Source organism: Prosopis cineraria, unplaced genomic scaffold (assembly GCF_029017545.1).
Source record: "Prosopis cineraria cultivar Desert tree isolate PC_DT_omini unplaced genomic scaffold, ASM2901754v1 PC1298, whole genome shotgun sequence".
Lineage (NCBI taxonomy): Eukaryota > Viridiplantae > Streptophyta > Magnoliopsida > Fabales > Fabaceae > Prosopis > Prosopis cineraria.
Genome location: NW_026556623.1, coordinates 1 through 7129, shown reverse-complemented (window position 1 = coordinate 7129; position 7129 = coordinate 1). Strand labels below are relative to the sequence as shown.

Here is a 7129-nt window from a genome sequence, read left to right as displayed (position 1 = left end):
ATGTTTAAAGACAAAAAATATGAATCATCAATAGCAATGTAAAATACGTGCAAGTACACATTCTTTATAAATTATGAAGAGTATAATCTACAATTAGTTTGTTTATTTAAAATTAAAAATATCATTTTAGTTAAGTTTAACATTTAAGTTATCGTCAAAATATTATAGGCTAGATTGGCTTTAGTTTTTGAAGAGTAAAAAATGTAAAATATCCTTTTATAGATCTAGTAAAACCACAATGTTGATTGGTTTAAGTGATAAGAAATTCTGAAGTAGATTTGGAGTATCACATCATTTATGATTTATTTAATAAAAATATGACATTTGGATGTAAAAACATGTAATAGATATTTTATGACATTTTATATAAAAAAACGTAATATATAAAATATTTTATATAAAAGATTAAGGATTCAAATCACAACTATAAAAAATGTAATAGATATTTTACATAAAAATATTAAATATGACATTTTAATAATAGAAAGAGAAAATGTAAAAAATGTAATAGATATTTTATTATAAAAATAAATTCATTAAAAATAATGACACAAGATTTTATTTGATTAAATGGTTTAATTTTATTCAATGAATCATGATTAAGTTCATGTACCAAGTTCACTTAAGAATTTCTGATGAGTTAGTTATTCAAGTGGCATCTTCTCAACCTTTGAAGCACATTTGAATAGCTTTTACATTTAAAATTGGGAGTTAAAGCATTAGTAACGAAGTTAAAAAATTGCAAGTACTCCCCCCCCCCCCCCCCCCAAAATGGTGCCAGGTAATCATAATGATGATAATGTTGAGCCCGTTTATTCATCTTTATTTTCAATAGTAGCCTTTTTGAGGAAGATAATTAGTGTATACAACAATTTATATAATTTTTTGCTCAACATGTCAAACCTTACCTTATTTATATTTATACTTTTATTAATAAACAAATAAAAATTTTTTAATATATTTTTCTAAGGAATCAAGCTTTATAACAAAAATTACATATCATACAATCCATTTCCTTTTTTATGATTATAAATTATAAATTATTTTTTATTATATATTATACAAACAACTTTCAATTTATTAAATTGGCTTTTAAAAAAATATATAAATATAAATGTTATTACAATAATTGATTTTTACAAAACTGATTCTTCATAAATGAACTTTTAATAAATAGTTTTTTGTTAAATTAGAAACCAAACATATACATTATGTCAGGGCTTGTTTGAAATTATTTTTGTTTATTATTTTAAAAATAAAAGATAAATAAAAATAGGTATTTGTCCTAAAAATAATGATTAAATGGTTTGGTTCTAAAGCAGTTTGGTTCATTTGTAAGTGAAGTTTCAATGATTTTTTAAAATATATATAAAACTATACATTGTGTCTGGGCCAAAATGTTTCACTCTCCTTTTTTCTCTTTATTGTGACTTCAAGTCATATCCACAACATTATCTTTCATTATTAATAAAATATGTACAGCAAAATAATGGTTATAAAAATAAGAACAATCCTATAACTTATATAAAATCAAAAGCGAAAGAGATTCTATTGATTTTAATTTCAGTGAAAAGTTTTCGCTTTTAGGATGGGAAGAAGAAAACAATGCAATGCGGCAAGCAATTGAGTTATTGAAATGTATGGGTGAATAATTTGGTTTTTGAATTTTTAAGCATTTTAGGCTAGGCTTTAGTTTAAAATTAAAGTAAAAGAAATAAAAAACTGATAGACTAATATTCTAATCTAACCGTAAAAGATATATGTAAAATATAAAAAGTTTGGTTCGGATTTGGTTCAGGTTCCATAAGCACGAAACCAAAACCAAAACATTCAATTTTGAAATTTTTAAAATTAGACCAAATCTTTTTAATAATTGATTTTGATCAGTTTTTATCGGATCGGTTTGGTATAAATAGTTTTGTTTAGTTTTCATCAACCTGCATCATCATGCACTGAGAATGAAGCCCACGTAAAAAATCAAAGCACTAATACCTGATCTTTACCACATTGAATTCTTTACCTTTATCCTTTGATACTGTGGAGCACTTGTCAATATTTGACATGTTCTTCAACAAGCCCTAAAAAATATCAATCAAATACACACTTACTTCTCATACCACAACGAAACCTGAGCATGATCGAGAGCTTCAAATTCAAGTCAACCTTTCATTAACTTTTTGTATATATTTACACATCGTGAACTGAGGAAGGAATAAGGAAATTATAACAGAATTCTAGCAACAAGACTTCAAAAGTAAATGAAAGTTGGGGAAAGGTGAGGGCAAGAAGGTGAGCAGAGATGGGAGGTGAATGACATTATAAACATTTCACGGGTTTATAACAAATACATATATCGAACATATGAAAAAACTTGAAATCTATCTTCAGCTATCATGCCGCATGTATGACACTGAAAAGCAGAGTCCAAATGCTTGCCGCTCGCATTAAAGGCGGCAACTTCATTTGGGTGTATGAACTTCTTCAGAAAAGCAACTACCAGCCCTTGTAGGAAACTCGTGGCTGACCTGGCAACCATTCTACTCTAATGCTGACTGGACTCCCCTGCCGAAAGTACACTCACACCGACCTCGCTTTTACAGAGAGGACAAGATGCATTTATCTTGAGCCATTTGTCAACACACTCAACATGAAAGACATGGAAGCAGGGTAGCTCCCTAAGCTCATCATCATCGGCATATTTGCCAAACAAATGCAACAAACCTGCGCATATTTCAGAAGGCTAATGTAAGCCTAAGTTAAATTTACAACGAAATATTTGGGCCAAAATAGAATATATATATATATATATATAGTTCTATATTTATAGAGGAGGCACCGTCTGCAGTTTCCATGAAGGATCATCAATCATAAAGGCTCCTAGGAATGCAGAAGCCCATTCTTCAGACGTTAACGTCTAGATTCTGCTCATATTTAAATATTCTACTTCATACTTTCGTTGGCAAGGTGTCTCAATATTTCTTGGCTCCTTTCCATTATTACGGAACAGAATGGCATTTTACATGGGTTGCCATTACACGGGGAATAACAACAAATAAAGCTACAAGCCTCTGATAGAGATTATATGAGATAACTTAAAGGGAGGAGATTATTACCTGATATTATCGCAACCAACAATTAAATACTAAAGGCTAAAAGTTTTACAGAACACAACATTGCCTGTTAACACCTACCAGTTTATTCAAATTTTAAACATTGGATTACAGTAGCACCAGAACAAAATAGGTAAATGAGTTCATGATTTTAATAAGTTAAGCAGGTAAAAAACTTACAGCATCTTCTCCTGATATGGATCGCTCCTTCTCTGTCCCCGCAGCCAAGGTCCCTCCTTCATCTATAGCTGTATTTCCATTCTGATCATCACTATTTTCGTTTTTCTTCAATCTGAACTTATATATAGGCAGGGCATTAATAGATTCAACTGTGGCCCCTCTAGTTTGAGAAAAGTCCTCTCGAATTCCCAAAACAGAAATTATGCAAGGTAGGCAGCAACAAATTGTTGCACATAGTATAAATGGCATAGCATATCCAATGCAACTGAAGGTAAGAAACACTATACATAACCTGAAAGGAAGCCCACGATATTTTTAAGACTTGGGAAAATTAAAATATTGGTACTGCAAAGTATAGTGTGGGAAAGTACCTATATAATTTTGGAGCATCAGAAGGCGAAGAATGACCTCCAAAGATCCAAACGTTGCCCACAACAAACCAAACTGCAAAGAAGCAATCTAAGGCCATCTTGAAATGGTCTGCTAAACCATTAAACCTGCAGTTCAGCAACAGATTTCTCAGCTAAGTGCATGACTAAATGTTAAACACAGATAATATCAACAATTTTGTTGTTTGAATTTAACATTCAATAACACAAGGGGAAAAGGGCAGGCGTTATAGCTCCTATATTTTTGAAAGATTTCTCCTTCTCCACATGCTTTTAATCAATTAAAAAGCTTATAAATTAAATTAAGAAGAATATGAAATCCAAGACATGTTAACAACCCATGAGCCACAGCCACAGGCTTTTGCATTCACGGCTATTATAAAGACGTAATATGATATAAGGAAGATATAATTTTATTTTTCATGTGTGCATGGAATCAAATGATGAATCTGATCCCCACATTTTGCTAAGATTTCAAAATTTGAACGGGATCTGAGTGGACAGGCACTTGGCTCAAAAAAGCTGTAAAATGCTGTGCTCCACAATAAGGGTTGCCCACTTTAAAATTCCTCACTTTTCTTCCTTAACATCTTCTATATCTGCATTAAGAAACTTCAAGTCCAGAATGGTGTGTGCTTCTCAAAGAATTGGAACCTTGTAAAATGCATAAAACAGACTAATTAATTTAAAAGTTCACATCAACAACTCAAACTCCCATCATTTCTATACAAAAGTTTTCAAGCATTTAGAGCTTAGAGTAGAGAAGAGAGGGGAATAAGAAATTGGCAACATGTACAAATAACGTGGAGTGATGCAACATCAATTTTAAAGTTTCTTCTTGTTAAATAATACCCATCAAACATTAGCCACAACATTGTCATAAGAGGAAACTAAAAGGATTATTTAACTATTAACTAAGAGTGAAAAACATGAATAGCAATATGCATGACGGAAGAAATAAGTAGGATTTAAATCTCAACTAGGAAAAAGAATACCTAGAACTAAAGGCTCCAGGAATCCCAGAGTTTCCTGTAGCTGGTTCTGCAGCACGACCATTCTCTTCGTCTGAAACATGAGCAACAGAGATGGCAGTATAAGATGTCCGTTCAGAGGATTGCCTCCAGAAGATCCTTGAGATGTTTGAGATAAATCTCGTCCACTGTTTTGATTACGGTTTTGATAACGACAGTAAAGAATAGGAAGCGTAGCAACACAACCAGATGCATAACCCACAATCCATGCAAATAGTGGAGCTTTGGGATTTTCATTCCTGGATATTGACAAGACAACAATAGATGCTATGATCTGACCCACAGTGACTACAAGCTCAACAGAAATCCATAGTCCAGAATTCAGTGGGCTTCTTCTGTGATGACCATATCCCTCACCTCTTCTTGTCGATGAGGAATTTGTAGAGTTTAACCTGGATGATGAAGGTGAAGATGATTGATGAGCAGAAACTTGTGAGCCAACTGATGGTTGATCTTCATTTTGTGGCAAATGCATTTCAGCATGTTGATCATCTTGAGTAGAGCTGGATAAGTCATTACTATTTGTGTAATGTCAATTACATGCTGATGACCATTATGGGCTTCTGGCTGCTCCATCAGCAAAGGATATTGATCAGTTTGGGTGTTACTATTTGGTCCGAGAGAGGTAACATCCATGTATTTTAGTCAACCAAAGTAGAAGGCAATAGGGCAAACAATGGTAGTGACAAGGTTCCAACGTTTAGCTGCCTTCTTGTAGTTTGCTTCCCGGTCATGTAAACAAATATGCTGAATGAAGAAAACCAAGATCCTTGCAGCCCTTAGCACCACACAATTTAGAGGACTTTCTATCCTGTTTAAATGATAAAAGGCAAATAATGAATGGTTCATAGTTCAAATATTATTAATGCTCAGGCAGGGAAAAAATATAAGGATAACGTTTCTGTTCATTTCATATAAATTCAAACAACTAGCAGATGATAGCTAACGTTAGCTTGCCAAAAGCAAGAGGAATGGTATAAAAAAAAGAAAGAAGAAAGAAAGAAAGAAAGAAGGAAGGAAAGTAAAGTAGCAGCGTGAGAGATTTGGCCACTCCCAATAACAGATCATTATCATTGCTGCAACATGAAGTAGGCCTTAGTATATAAGAAGATAATTTCAAAACTCCTAGGTTGGCAAAATATCACAAAAACTTATTAAGGGTGTGAAATCAGCATAAAACTAAATGGAGAAACTGCATAAAACTGGCATCAGTCATTTGAGAAAGTTTCTAAATGGGCATAAAAATGACAATCTGAACTAAATTTTGATGCTTACAGAAGAGGCATTGAATCAAACAAGAAAGAAAACTTAAAAAACAGTCTTCCAATTCAACCCAACTACTTGAATTTATAAAACCTAATTAAATACAATCTATATTTTACAGGATAGTCTTTCAAATCAGCATTGCACCTATCTCACAGATGCAACAGAAAAACTTGAGATAATCACACATTTGACACATCAAACCGATTGTCTCAAAACGGAATTTATAACAACACGGAATTATTCAAATTCAGCGAGAAAATATCCCAAATCAAAAGATAGCATGAAAACCCAAGTTAAGGAAAAAAAGTTCGCGCTTCAAAAAATAAATGAATAAAAGATGAGACATTTCTATGCGGAAAGAGTGAAAGAGAAAATCTAGACCTGATTCAACTTAAGAGTGTAATAGAAGGCTTCGAAGCTTGGTTTCGTTGGTGTTCCTTCAGATTTCCCATTTCCTAAGGAAAGAGAAATAGTACAAAGTGCAGACGTCAGCAAAATTTTGTTTTTCTTCTTGTGCTTCACTGCTTTCGGAAACACGCATCGGAAGTGAAAGAGAGGTGAAACATTTAAATCATTAGAGCTGTTTGGATGACGTGGAGCCATTGTTGCCGTAAGATTCGGAGAAAGGCATACCATAATGCAGAGATTTAATCCAACGGTGAAGAATCACATGATCGGATATGACTTTGGAGCTCTGATATGAGTCGAGCAGCTTCGTTGTTGAGATTCTACTGATTTAAGATTTTTTAAATTTTTAAGATGGCTTGATATTTTTTATCTAGAAATCTTAGAAAATTGAAATTAAAACTATTTTTATGTAGGCAAAAGAGAGACGTAATTGTGTGAATTGTTAGTCTTTTTCACAACATTGCAATTCATGATATTGACAGTAATTTTATTTGATTACGTTGACAGAACAACATACGTCTATACTGTTAGTTACTCAATGAGTAAAGTTTGTGATATTAAAAAAAATTATATATTATATAATAATGGAAAATTAATGTAAAAATATTAGCTGATAAAAACCTTTCCCCTATCACTTATCACCTGTAAAAATAATATATAGTTGGTTGCATATATACACAAATTTTTACATTTACAGCATGGTTGTGGGATTTTTTCCGGAATGCATATAAACTTAGTGATGAAA

At 32.4% G+C, this 7129-nt stretch overlaps 1 pseudogene; it reads right to left on the bottom strand.

Moving 5' to 3' along the window:
* Positions 1–2146: 2146 nt before the first annotated feature.
* Positions 2147–6516, bottom strand: LOC129299785 (E3 ubiquitin-protein ligase At1g63170-like; annotated as a pseudogene).
* Between the last annotated feature and the right edge of the window lie 613 nt (positions 6517–7129).